We start from the raw sequence: 14,860 nt of genomic DNA, 5'->3' as shown, positions 1-14,860 counted from the left end.
AACAGGGAAAATGGTTTCTGCAAAGTGTAAGTGCGATGACTATATTTCATGCCTCTCACCTCTTTGCCATTCTTGAATATTGTATGTTGCCCAACACTCTTTCCTCAGCATGAAATGGGAACCATAAGGGACACCACACCAGTTGTCAAGCAACTTCCAAGGCACAGGAGCCCTGTGGCAGCAAATGTTTGAAAACCCAGACATCTGTCTTTGCCTTTCCAGATCCCCCCCCAATCCTGGATGCTGTGCTGTAAACACAATCACCATACTACATGTGGTGTTACTTTGCCTTTCCCACAACCATGGGCAAGCAAGCTCTAGTCAGGCAGTGCGTAAACAGCAGGTACATGTCTGGCCCAGTAGGTACAGGACTGCTCTGCCCATCACATAAAAGGGATGCTCTTCAATTAAGTGCATCACAAAAGCAGAGCAAAATTAAGAAATAAGTTACACTTGTGAGTCTGTCCTGGGGGTGTAGCATTTTGAATGCCCAGTGATCCAGGGGGGATATGCTTAAATAAGAGCCCCAGCTGAAGAGAAAACAGTGCAGTAACTCCAGTTTTATTGGGCTTTGGCCCCCAGTCTCACACTCCCTTCCCTAGGCAATGCAGTCCCAACTCCCACATGCTCTCAAAGCAACAGCAACTCCTTCTTAGTGAGTTCTACCTTGCCTTTTTCTGTGCCGAGTGCATGGGCCCTCTCCAGTGACAACAGCTGTAGACATCAGAAGTTCAGCCTGGCCCCACTAAGCTTGGTCCATCTATGATAGGAATGATCTCCTGAGTTTATACAGCCCAATAGCTGCTTTTTTACTGGCCTTGGTAGTAGCATCTACACCTTGCCCCACCCTTTTCTTGGCTGGGCTGACTGAGTTGTAGCAGCCCTGGTTCCTTTAGAGGCAGATTGGGGCCTTCTTAAAAGAGCAGCCGGAGGTTCTCCCCTGCAGATCTTCACAACACTGCATGAATATAACGCTCATGAGATTAATACCTTCTCCAGGTAGGTCCAAATGTAGAAGTATTTCTGACCAGTTCTTAACTATGATAAAGAACTCAAGATTCTCTCTCTCTCTCAAACACACACACACAAACAGTGGTATTATCACTGGTGTTATAAACCCCAGTTGCAGTGGCTTTTTGACCGTGTACCTCTGACCACACTTGTTTATCAGTACTCAGAAATGTAGCTCACTGTACAGATGTGAGTGAGGTACTCTCCTTATTCATTGCAAATGAAATGCCGCCCTGGGCTCCTACTGGGTGGAACGGCAGTACATAAACCTAATAATAAATAAAATAAATAGATAAAAATTAAAGCCCTGCCATCAGAGTAACTAGGAGCACAGTAGAGCAACATCTTAGAGTGGGAGGGAGTCTTGTGAGCCATCTAGTCCATGTGTCCTACTCAATGCATAAAATACAGAACTCAAATATCTCCCAGTAGATGTCTGTCCAGCCTCTGCTTTAAATACTTCCGGTAAAGAAGAGCCCACCACTCCTCCAGGTAATTTGTTCCATTGTCTTACCATTCAGTTTCTCCCAACTTTCAACCCAAATCTACCCTCCTGTAACTTAAGCCCATTAGATCTATCACATCCACACCATATATTTAAAGCACGTGGCTTCCCCTAAAGAATCCTGGCAACTTCAGTTTACCCCTCACAGAGCTACCATTCCCAACACTCTTAAACTACATTACCCAGGATTCTTTGGGGGAAGCCATAGCGCTAAATGTGCTTTAACCTCTCTGGAGCAGAAAGTTTTTTCCCTTTTCCATGTGATGGTTCTCCAGGAATCTGAAGAGAGTGCTATCATGTTTCTCTCAGTCTTCTCTTCTCTTGTCTAAGGCTATAGATACAGAGTTCTTTTAACCTTATAGGACTTGTTTTCTATAACACTGCCCATCTTTGTCAAGTTCCTCTAAACCTGTTCTAATGTGTCTCCAACCTTCATAAAGTGCAGCACCCAGAACTGGACACAGCACTCCAGAGGAGGTATGAATAGTGCAAAATAAAGTGGAGCTGTCGCTTTGTGAATAAAGTTAGGAATACCTCTCCAACGTGCTTGTTATAGGCTGGGTGTGTATTGCATTCCCAGTGCAACTTATCAGTTGCTCAGTATGTTAGGGTGCTAAAATCACTCGCTAGTTGATTAATGCCTGGGGCATTCCTAATCTCTTCTATCAAATGGTCAAAATCTGCCCATTTAGTGTATAGAAAATTATCTCAGTACATTACAAAATGCATCAAAGGAAGAAAATGTCATGGTTCACGTGAAAATGTCTCCATATACAGATGGGAAGGAGGAACAGAGAGCACATTACACCCCTGTAGTGAACATTGCACAGACATGAGTTTTATGCCAGGCAACTGTAAGAGTAGCAGGGAGGCAAGGAACCCATGTTTCCATATTAAGCTTCATGCACAAGAACAAGTTAACTGGACAGATGACATCTATTGGTATAAATAACAGCTATTTGGCTCATCATAGCTCTTAACAATGTTATACCATCATTGAACATTACGGCATTTATGTACAAAACAGCAGTGGGCGTTATTAAAAATATTGGTCAGAAGTGTTCTTTCTGATAAGACCATGTGGTAAAACATCACTTTACAATACAGTTGTTAATCAGTATTCAGACCTTCTGTGAATCTTCTGCTTAGGAAGTGATTGCTGAATAGTTACTATAAGAATGCATTTCTCAGACTAATCAATACTTCTCACTTACTTCTCAGGCCCATACTTCTCACTTAACAGACCTGTGCACATTTACTCAAAAATAAATCCCATGGGATTCCAGTGTGTGCTGAGGACTGAACCCCACAAGTGACAAAAGTTCCAGATGTTCCTGCTTTTAGGGAACTTTGCAGCATTCATCATGCCAACAGTCAAAACTGGCACTTATCACTATGATCCTAAGTTCTGATAATTTTTCCTCTTGTAATTTGATATTGAGTTACTGTTATGAAAGGGTTGTGAGGCGGAACGTTGCAGGATTGGGGCTAGGATATTCCTTACTGTTTAGCTTAGCAGGAGATATAATTAGAAGGCTTTGAATCATGTCACTACTGAAGACACGAGAAGACAAATGTAGTCTTGAACAGGTTGGAGATTACATGGTCATGGAAGAACTGTTATGATGGAACAGCTTGTTTCAAGGTCAGTTTTTACATAGCCCATTGTTGTGTGAAAAACAGGAGTACAAGCAGAATGCCAGATATCTCCTTTAAATGTATATGTATATTCAAATGTGTTATATACTATCGCTAATCAAGTGGTTTTATTTATTATTATTAATTGCATTTTTAGCCTTATTTTTCTCCAAGGAGCTTCCACCACCACCATTTTATCCTAACAACCCTGTGATGTAGGCAAGGCTAGGTGACTGGCCCAAAGTCACACAGGTTAAACCAAGGTCTCCACAGTCATAGTCCAACATTCTAACTGCTGCTCTACACTGGCACTCTGCTAAATATAAGCTCTGAATTTCCAGGTTTCTTGACCATTCTGAAATATTCTACAGCTGAAGTGGCCACATGGAGTACTCATGACATTGAAGCTGCATGGGCATATTTCTGATTAATCTTGCTCTGAATCTGTGAAGATTTGTACATTTGGGCACAGGAATGTGTACATTGGAGCACAAATAATCAAGTTAAAGTCACATTTATTTTGCTATGTCACAACTAGGTTTCTGATATTTGACAAAGCTCATCAGAGTGACAGAAACTAAATCATACACTGTAAATTCACCAGGACTCATTTTTAACTTTGGAACTAAGCCATAGGTCATATGAAATGGCAATAAAGGGGAAAAAGTTCCTTTGCATACATGCAGAGTACAATTCCCTCACCAGTGAGTAGCCACAGCCAGCCCCAAACCACCAAGACTGTAAGCAGGATAGGGCAGATAAGGAGACTGAGGCTTCCAGGAAAAATCACATCCCACTAGTGGCCATTTTATAACTATTTACAGCCAGGGCCAGCCCAAGACATATTGCTGCCTGAGGGAGGCAAAGTTTAAGGCAGAACTTCTCAGCCCCCATTCCATGTACAGAAGCTGACTGGACTGGCAGTTGAATCTTGCTTCAACACTGGCAATAGGATGTAATCCTTCCCCACATTTGAGGGCAGTGGACTAACTAAGGGGGCACAGGGCAGGTCATGTAGCGCTCGTATTGCAAATGGCTCCCCACATATGATGTTGAACCTCAGTTTGAATAGTAATTGTAAACAAATTTAAATCAATAAATAAGATACTGAAAACAAAACAAATTGTTCCCTGTCCCCACTCCTTAGCATGCTGCCTCACTGTGCTTAATGGTAGCGCCGGCCCTCCTCTGAGCCCATCAAGTCACCCACAATTATATTCCAACCCCACATAAGATACAAGAACCAGAGACCACAAGGAAACCAAAGGAAACATTGTGACAATGAAAGAGCAAGATATGAAGTTAAGCTGGGGGGGGGAATTCCAAGAGGAAACCAGCATGTGGAGGGAAAGACCCACTGTCTCTTCCATGGCAATCAACTCCTCCCAATGCCATGTCCAAAAAGCAATGGGCAACCAGGGATTGGAAATGCAGCTCAGCTTGATATCATGCAGATCTCCCAAAGTATATTTTCACTCAGCTAAACATACCAAGTCATCTGAATCTCTCAGTGGCTTTCACTAACATTGACCATGGTATCCTTTTGAAGAGACTCTCCAAATTGGGAGTGGGTGGTACCGCCCTCCAGTTGTTCTCAGTCATTTTCAGAAGGTGGTGCTGGGGGATTTCTGCTCAACCCCATGGGAATTGTTCCACAGGGTTTCATCTTAACCCCACCACCACTACCACTGCTATTCAGCATCTATAGTAAATCAGAGTTAAGGTCATCTGGAGTTTTGGAGTATGCTAACGGCACAATTCTATTTCTCTTTTCCCTCGATGACAGGATGCAGTAATGGTCTGGATTAGGGTCAATAAACTGAAGTTCATTCCAGATAATATCCTGTTCAGTGAGTGCTCAAAGTTCATGTGGTCAGCAGTATCCCACTGAGAAGCCAAGGCAGCCATTCAAGGCATCCAGAGCACCTGAATTACCTTGGAGAGCAGCTATGGCCCCACTGAGGTAGCTTTAGAACAGGGGTGGGAATGTTTGGGCCTCAATATGTTGTAGAACCTCAACTCCCATCAGCCCCAGCCAGCATGGTCAATAGTCAAGGCTGATGGGAGTTGTAGTCCAACATCATCTGGGGGGGCCAAAGATTTCTCAACCCTGCTATAGAAGTACCTAGATCCAACTGAAACCTTACATATGTTGACTGGACCTGTATTGTAATAAGCTCCCCACCTTCCCAGAGGAGCTGGCTGGTTGCTAGAGGGCCTCTCCTTATTTTGCAGCCTATGCCTCCTGTGGGACTGGGGAGACAGAAGGACTGTGGGAGACTGTTGCACTGAATCAAAGGAGAGCTGTAGTCTTCCTGCTAGGATGGTCCAGAAGGTGTCCTGGCAGTTCTTCCCCCAAGGACTGATCCAGAGCTTCATCCTCCCCAAGTCCCCCATCACATAGTGCATGGTCTCTGGGTCATGGCAGGTAAAACAGTCTTTCCAGGTAAATTATGTTCAACGTGTTCTGAAGGGGGTTGCACTCTCTCTAAAGGATTATCTTCATCATTTGGAGGTGATTGTTGTCATTAAAAGCTAAGGCTTAAAGTGCCTTAACAACATAGGAAGAGTTCTGCTGGATCCAATCAAAGGTCCATCCATTCTAGTATCTCGCTCTCACAATGGCCAACCAGAATTTGCCTTATTCACATATACTGTGTGCTGGGTTGACATTTGCATTTAACTACCCCATTGAGCTATCTGCCATTTAATGCCCCTTCACCCAGTTTGGAGAGATCTTTTTGGAGCTCCTCACAATTCCTTTTTGTTTTTACCATCCCAACACTTTGATGTCATCAGCAAACTTGGCCACCTCATTGCTCATCCCTAACTCTAGATAATTCATGAACAAGTTTAAAAGCACAGGTCCCAAAATGATCTTTGTGGGACTATTCTTCTTACATTCTTGTGAGGCCTATAAATTTCTTCCTACTCTCTGCTATCTATTCTTTAAGCAGCTACTGATCAACAATAGGACCTTTCCTCTTATCCCATGACTGTTAAGCTTACTCAGGAGTCTTTGGCAAGTAACATTGTCAAAAGCTTTTTGAAGCCCAAGTCCAAGTACAACAAGTATATAGATAGAGGTAGTCCAACTGATCATCTCTACACTTGTTGACACTCTCAAATAACTCTAATAGCTTAGCAAGACAGGAGATTTATTTATGTATTTGTTGAATTTATTAGTTGCCCATCTGGCTGGCTGTCCAGCCACTCTGGGCGACATACAACATAGGCATACAATACATAGGCATTAAAAATCTAAAAACAATGAAGATAAAATCTAACCCACGCCAAAAGCCTGCCTGAACAGTCAGGTCTTCAAGGCCCGGCGGAAGCTCATCATAGAAGGGGCATGGCGGAGATCATTTGGGAGGGAGTTCCACAGGGTGGGGGCCACAATTGAAAAAGCCCTCTCTCTAGTCCTCACCACTTTGGCTGTTTTGACTGATGGAATGGAGAGGTCTTTTGAGGCTGATCTTGTTGGGCGGCATAGCTGATGATGCTGGAGGCACTCCTTTAAATAGACTGGGCTAAAATCATATAGGGATTTAAAGGTCAAAACCAACACCTTGAATTGGGCCCGGTAAGCAACTGGTAACCAGTGCAACTCTTTTAGCGCTGGAGTAATATGATCTCGCCAGCGGCTGCCTTTAATCAGGCGTGCTGCCGCGTTCTGTACCAGTTGCAGCTTCCGGACCATTTTCAAGGGTAGCCCCGTGTAGAGCGCATTACAGTAGTCTAGGCGAGAGGAGACCAGGGCATGTACCACCGATAGGAGCAGATGATTGGGAAGGTAGGGGTGTAGCCTCTGTATCAGATAGAGTTGATACGGCGCTGCCTGGCTCACAGCCGAAACCTGAGCTTCCATGGACAGTTGGGAGTCAAGAATGACCCCAAGGCTACGGCAATTGTACCCCATTGAGCACCAGGTCTAAATCCCCTAACCTTTCCTTGTCTCCCATGAACAGTACCTCGGTTTTGTCAGGGTTCAGCTTCAGCTTGTTCCTTTGTGGAAGCCATACTGGTTCGCCTTCAACAAAACTTGTTCTTCTGTATGCTTGGTAATGCCATCTTTAATCATGCTTTCTACCAGTTTTTCTAGAAGATATGTCACCATCCTGTCATTTTATATATCTCTTTTTTAAAAAAATTATTAGTCACTTTCTAGTTCTCAGGCATGGAAGCTGATCTTAGGGATATTTTTGCTAGAAAAGCAATTTCACATGTGAGTTCTTCTGGGTGGGTGGCATCTTCACCCAGTGAATTGTTCATTTTTAATTTGTCAATAAGGCCTAGAACTTTGTCTTTTGTGACCATTATTTACCTCAGTTCCTCAGACTCCCTTCCTTAGAAAATTAGTTCAGGCACAGAAATCTCTCCTACATCTTCTGCAGGGAAGACAGATACAAAGAGTTAATTCAGCTTCTCTGTAAACGCCTTTAGCCTTTAGCACATCTTTCATGTCCTTGTTATCTGAAGGCCCAACTACCTCCCTAGGTGTTTTTTTCCTTCGAATATATTTACATTTTTATTGTTTGTCCTTATTTTTTGCATCTTATTGACAGCTATTATTTTTTGCATCTCTTATTGACAGCTTGCATTTCTTTTGCCAAAATTCATGTGTCTTTTTGTTCCCTTCATTTGGACAAGACTTCTGTTTTCGGGGGGGGGGGGAAGCCTTCTTGCCTCTAACAGCTTCTTTGACTCGGCTTGTTAACCACCCAGAAATCCTCTTGGTTCTGATGGTACCTTTCTTGATCTGTGATATACATTCCAGCTGAGCTTTGATTATTGTAGTTGTGAATAAATGCCAACCATTCTAGAGCAATGTTATCCTCTTCACACTTCTTTTCAATTTCCTTTTTAACCAATCTCCTCATTTTTTAGACATTTCCTCTTTTGAAGTAAAGTATGACTATTTTGGACTTTCTTGGCAATTGTCCACTTACACAGATATATATCCTACATGCTATGGACAGCAGTACCACAATGGAGCTCCAAAAAAGACAAATCTGTGTTGCTTATCAGTGGGCTTTCAGGTCATGCATTATCTATAATTCTGCTACAACTGTGGAATAGGATATGCCATCAAAACAAACATAAAGCAACCCTTCACAGCATCTCATTAGCTTACATTTCACTGAAATGGTATGGACAACATGAGTTTTAGGCTGCCATCCTCCATAAAATAAATAATTTTATCTATTATTGGTCACAAATGATTGTATATGGAATTATATTTAATTAATGCATCATATTTTCATGTGTTTTGCAGGAATAAATTTGCATGATGCACTATCAGATGCATGATCAATAAGGATCTCTCTTTTTATACATCTGTCATCCAGTTAAAGAACCAAAATGGCAACTCCATCAGTCAATGCCATCTGGATACTTGATATTCTCCAGAGAGGTTTTTGCTTATAGATCAATGAACCATTTTTTTTCATCCATAAACATAGCTCATTATCCATGGCTGAGTATACAGACAGTATTTCATCTCATCCATAAGCACAGCACAAGTCAACAGAGAAAGCACAGTGGCATATTCATTTTATTTTACTATTTCAGTAGACTGCTGTTGAGATGACCTAAATGAAAAGGGAATTATTCATGCAAAAGGAGACAGAGATAGGCTGCAGCACATTGGTACAAGTTATGTCTCTCAAGGGGGCTGGAAACTATGTAGCATGCTGTTCAGGGTGCTTTTTTTAAAAAGCAAGTAATGTGACCCCAGATGAATTATGTGTTTTGCTACACTTGACATCACATGAAACAAAATGTTGTTTTCTTAATTGGAAAAAATATTGAAATATGTATTAGCAAATTATACAGCCAGAATGACCTTTGTATATGTTCAAGATCAGTTATTAAATTGGTATCCAAAGTAGGGGACTGGAGGGGAGAACTGAGTAAAATTCAGAACCAAAAGATACAGTCAGGCAATCACTTCTGTTACAGCAAAAAAATCCTCTCTTTAAAGATTTGGATTACTTTTAAATTTGTTTTTTAAAAATAACCTCAATAAGCGGTCATTAAACCACAACTAGAAAACTATTAACTGCCCTGGATATAATGGCTTGGACCCAAAAGAGTGAGAATGAAAAGTACTTCCGCTCATACCAGCCGCAGTGGTGGTGGTGGCGGCTTTCTGCTGCAGTCTCCAATGCTGTGTGCCATTCTTTCACAGATGATCCCCCAAAACTCATGAGTAAAATTTCAAGTAGTGCAGGGGGCTGCAGAGGGAAAGGGGAGAAGGAACACTCTATTCAGTTTACGGAACACAAATTAGGACCCAAGACTACGTGTTCATGTTACATATTGACACCTGATATTCAGAAATGCAGGACCCATTTTATAACATTAATGCACCAGTCATTAGTGCTTTAAGATTTCTCAAACATCCAACAGAGGATCCCCTTTTCTGTGCTCCTTCCTAGTATTCCCTATTGTTTGCTTGGGCAGTAACTGATGTGGGCCAGTTTTTTCCACTGCCCACTTGCTAGTCCTACAAATCTCAATTTCTTTCCCTTCATCATCCCCAAGTTTATTGTTACCACTCTCCTCCAACACTGACATCACAACTGACACCACAAAACAAAAAGTATTCCTCGCTCTGGCACATCATCAAGAGCCTAGCCTAGTTCTTGTAGTCTGACTTCAAACTAAACTCATTGTTAAATAACTATGCAGTATATTTGTTGTTGTTATGTGCCTTCAAGTCGATCACGACTTATGGTGACCCTATGAAACAGCGACCTCCAATAGCATCTGTCATGAACAACCCTGTTCAGATCTTGTAAGTTCAGGTCTGTGGCTTCCTTTATGGAATCAATCCATCTCTTGTTTGATCTTCCTCTTTTTCTACTCCCTGCTGTTTTCCCCAGCATTATTGTCTTTTCTAGTGAATCATGTCTTCTCATTACGTGTCCAAAGTATGATAACCTCAGTTTCATCATTTTAGCTTCTAGTGATAGTTCTGGTTTAATTTGTTCTAACACCCAATTATTTGTCTTTTTCACAGTCCATGGTATGCGCAAAGCTGTCCTCCAACACCACATTTCAAATGAGTGGATTTTTCTCTCATCGCTTTTTTCACTGTCCAACTTTCATATCCATACCTAGAGATCTGGAATACCATGGTCTGAATGATCCTGACTTTAGTGCTCAGTGATGCATCTTTGCATTTGAGGACCTTTTCTAGTTCTCTCATAGCTGCCCTCCCCAATCCCAGTCTTCTTCTGATTTCTTGACTATTGTCTCCATTTTCGTTAATGACTGTGCCAAGGTATTGATAATCCTTGACAAATTCAATGTCCTCGTTATATATAGTTATTTAATAATGTAGTACCACAGGCACAAACTGTTGCATTAATGCACACTTTATTTTTTATTTCTGTCTGGCTATATGCAAAGGCAGTCTGGAAAATAATCACACTCAGATACTCTGCAAACCTATCCTACATACTGACCTACTAGTGACCTCAGCTGCTGCTCTCAGGGACCACCCTTTGGATGTTCAGAAGTAATTCATTGTCTCTGTTAGCCTTTTCTAAGCATCTCCTGAGTATAAACCATAAATCATGACAAATTATGCTAGCCCTTGATTGCTTCCTAAGTTGCTGGATGTCCATTTCTGCCCATTAGAAGGCAATCTATTCTACTCTCTTCTGAATTCTCTGAATTAGCACTGAATAAGAAATAAACCTGATACCAGCTTTCAAAGGTCAGAGTGTCTGTAGAAACATATTTGACATGTATTTCATCAATCTATTTCAGAATAAAAAACACTAGAAATCTATTTCTATTATCCAAAGAGCAACTGGTAATCAAGTCATACGTGATCACCAGAAGCATGGTTTGAAATTTGAAAACTGAACACACTTTACTTATTGGTACATGCAAACAGTAACAGCTTGTGTGCCATAATGCAGAACATTACATCACTAATATTTATGATTGATAAATATATATATACTTTTATAAATATATACAATATAATAAGAAATATTCAGCACATTATAAAAAATAATCTTCGAATGAATGATTCTGCTGAATTTAAATTTATTTGAACAGCACATGCAGCCTGATCATCCATGTTCATGGAGAAGGGCTTTAGCTCAGCAGTATAGCATCTGCTTTGCATGCTGAAGGCCCCAGGTTCAATCCCCTGCATTGCCAGATAAGGCTGGGAATGTCCTTTGTCTGTAGCCCTGGAGAGCCATAGCCAGTCAGTGGAGACAATACTGAGCTAGATAGACCAATGGTTGGACTTTTCATAAGGCAACTTCGTATGTTTACTTAGATGTCAGTCTCAATGGTTTCAACAGGACTTTCCAAGATAGGGTAGAATAGGAGGGATATATTTGTTTTGTTTGAATTGTTATATTTTATTGAAGTTTTTTTTAATGTTATACAAAAAACTATTCCCTAGTCCCCCCTTCCTCCAAATTTCTTCCCTCCTATTGGGACTGGAGGCTAACAGTAGGTGAAGCCAGAGCCAGTGATAGGCAGAGTCAGTTAATACTAGTTTTGCCCCCATCCTTCTCCTGGGTCATGTAAATTCTTCCAATGGCAATACTGACACTAAAGAGGAGGAAGCTGAGACCCAGTGCCGCTCCCTGGGCTGGAAATAAGAAAAAAGACAAGCAGGCAAGGGCTAGCTGAAATTGGCGGGGAGTGCCCCATTCACCCTAGTGGGCCAACTTCTATGGATAGGAACATAGGAAGCTGCCTTAATCCAAGTCTGACCATTGGTCCATCTAGCTCAGTACTGTCTGCACTGACTGGTAGCGGCTCTCCAGGACTTCAGACAGGATTCTGTCCAGGCCTACATTAAACCTGTAATCTTGGGCACATAAAGCATGTGCTCTACCACTGAGCTACAGTCTTTTGACTCTTAACAATTAAATACAAACTATGCGACACATACATTGTGGTAATTGACTATCATAATGGGGGGGAATTCAGTTGCAGCAAACGTTGTGGTGCTCTCATGAACTATCTCCCTCCATCCCCACATTCAACCAGCACCGTATTAAGGGGGGAGGGAAGGAAAGGAGGAACATAAAAGGAAATGGGGGGGGAAGAGAATAAAAAAAGCGGATTGCTAAGAATTACCTTGGCCACCTAAATCCTGCATAATCAAGGGTCTACTTGTATGATCAGTGTTTCTCTAAGTACAGCCTGGAAGGCAAGTAAATTGTGTCTATCTCCTGAAATTCACCACATATATCCTTATATTTAACTAGTTCCCCCATCCCACAAAGTTCAAATATTCCATCGCTAGCTGCTCTAACATCTCCCAACACTTATGTCTCATGGTGTGCTGAAAGTTTGCTTTTCCAGTGGTGCAGAATTATGCATCTGGCAAGCATGAATGGATGCAAATGTTAGGTCTTTCAGTTGTTTGGGAGGTTTAAAATCATTGGATTTCTCATGTGGCACATTATTTGGGTTTACAAGAAGAAGAAATTTGTTCTATTTCAATTCTGTTAGCTACTATACAGGCAACAGGATTATTATTTTTTTAGGTGATCCTTGATGGAAAGATTGTCTTGCGGCACCTTAAAGGGTAAAAAAAAACCCCAGTATTATGCTTTAAATTGTCATGGATTGCAGTCTACTTCAATAGATGTATTAAGAGTGCAATCCTACGCATAGCTATTTAGAAATAAGTCCTACTGTACTCAATGGGGCATACCCTCAGGAGTATGTGCACAGGATTTTGCATCCTAAAATTTAGGGGGTGAAAGTAAATTATTTTCTGGCCCTAATAAAGCCCAGACAAAGCAATTAACATAAGATAACATATTAAAAAAAAAACCTTAAACACTTTATTCTGTTGAAATCTGTTTAAATTTTCTGTTGCATTCCAATTTTGAAAAGCTCATCTTCCTAGCTTTTATTGCCCTTCTCATTTGCTAACTTTAACATGCGTCCTTCCTCAGTTCTTCTGCTGTGGTTTAAGCGTGGGCGTGGAATGCAAAAAGCTATCTTTAAGACCTGATTACAGTGTTCAAAATGAGCACCACAGAATATAACTCACAGCAACTTGGACCATGTCCTTATGGCACAGCAGGATTTTAAATATATCCCCTGCATCTGGTACAATATAAAAGCTCTAAACTAACAGCGTTACTTGAATGTTGGCATTATCCTAAACAGATGATCTGGCATCATGGAGTGACATCCTGGGCCTTGTGCATGGTGATATCTTTTTTGTTTCCAAATCATGCTTCAAAGAGAATCTATTTCAAGGGGGAGAAATAACACAAACACACCTCAGCCTATATTTATTCATGTACACTAATTTAGCTTCTATTCCATGAAGCATCCTTAGCCTTACTAACTGATGTCCCCCCCCCTGCTCTTTTGGTCAGTTTGCTTTTTAAGAAAGAGGGTAGGCTAGTCCAACTTGTCAAAGTTCTCTGGCAGCAGTCACAGGAAATAGGAAGCTACCTTACCCCAAGTCAGATCACTGGCCCATCTAACTCCGATTGATTGAAGGGCCTTCTGTGAGCATAGGATACACATTGGCATCTGTTTAAGCACTTCAGCTTTCCTTTTTAAGCACTGGATGCAGATTTATCTGAAACTGAGAGTGAAAAATTTGAGACACTTGAGCTAGAAGGGGAGAGAATCTGCAACCACTTTTTTCAGATGCCCCCAGAGAATAGATCTCTACACTGACTGGCAGCAAATCTCCAGATGTTCAAGCAGTTCTTCTCTGACCCATCAGGGAGTGAATCAGGGACCTCTTGCTTGCAAAGCACATGCTACAACACTGAACTATGGTCCTTCTATCTGGTTAAATTCTGAGTGACATTTTAACAGCCTACTTCGTTCTCTTCATGTCCGGAAGCCATGTTTAATCTATCTAGCCCAGCATAGTTTACTCCAACTGGTAGCATCCCTCCAATGCCTCAAGCATCAAGGGGAAAAAAAGATATATACTGAAGGAACACAAGACGAGCAAAATCCCATCTCTCAGATTAAATCCTGCAAGGTAACCACTGGCCTAGCAGTTCTAGCCTCTAGTGTTCTCCGGAAGCATCTGAGAAAAGTTTTTGCAGATCCTCTTTCCCTCTGGCTTAATAGCCTGAAATTAGTTGCTCCAAGTTTCAAATAAATCCGTATCTAATGCTTAAGAAGGAAAGCTGGAGGTCCCACTTGTTTGACTCATTTTTAATCTCTATATTAGATAATTAAAATTATGTGCCTAAATTGATGCCAGTACTAATCCTGTCCTCACAGTAGGCCCTTCAATCATTCCCCCACAAATTAAATATGAGATAAGAAACTAAACGTTCAGTTAAGTCCCATATTTATTCACCAGTTATTAGAAATCTCTAAAATAACATTGTGCCATTTTGTGAGTATCAGAAGCATTTTCCTCAATTAAATTGATAAAAATTTGCAGGCAAAGCCAAGGAAAGAACCATTGAATTCCTCAAGTTCTGAAGCATGCTGACTAGGCTTAATAAGGCTGCTTCTAAGGAAAAGTAAACCTTAAGCATCTCCTTAAGCGGCTATTTAGTCAGTAGCTATTCAAAAAGCTTTGATCAAGCCCAGCAGGAGCTAGCCTGTGAAAAGAACAAAGAGTTCTAAGAGATGGGAAAAATAAAAATAAAATCCTCTCTCTAAGGGTTTTTACTTCTGCTTCCATCTTATTTAAGAATCTAGGAGTCACTTTCTTATAAG

This window comes from Rhineura floridana, chromosome 8 (genome assembly GCF_030035675.1).
Source record: "Rhineura floridana isolate rRhiFlo1 chromosome 8, rRhiFlo1.hap2, whole genome shotgun sequence".
NCBI lineage: Eukaryota > Metazoa > Chordata > Lepidosauria > Squamata > Rhineuridae > Rhineura > Rhineura floridana.
Note: the sequence above shows the minus strand (reverse complement) of the source record.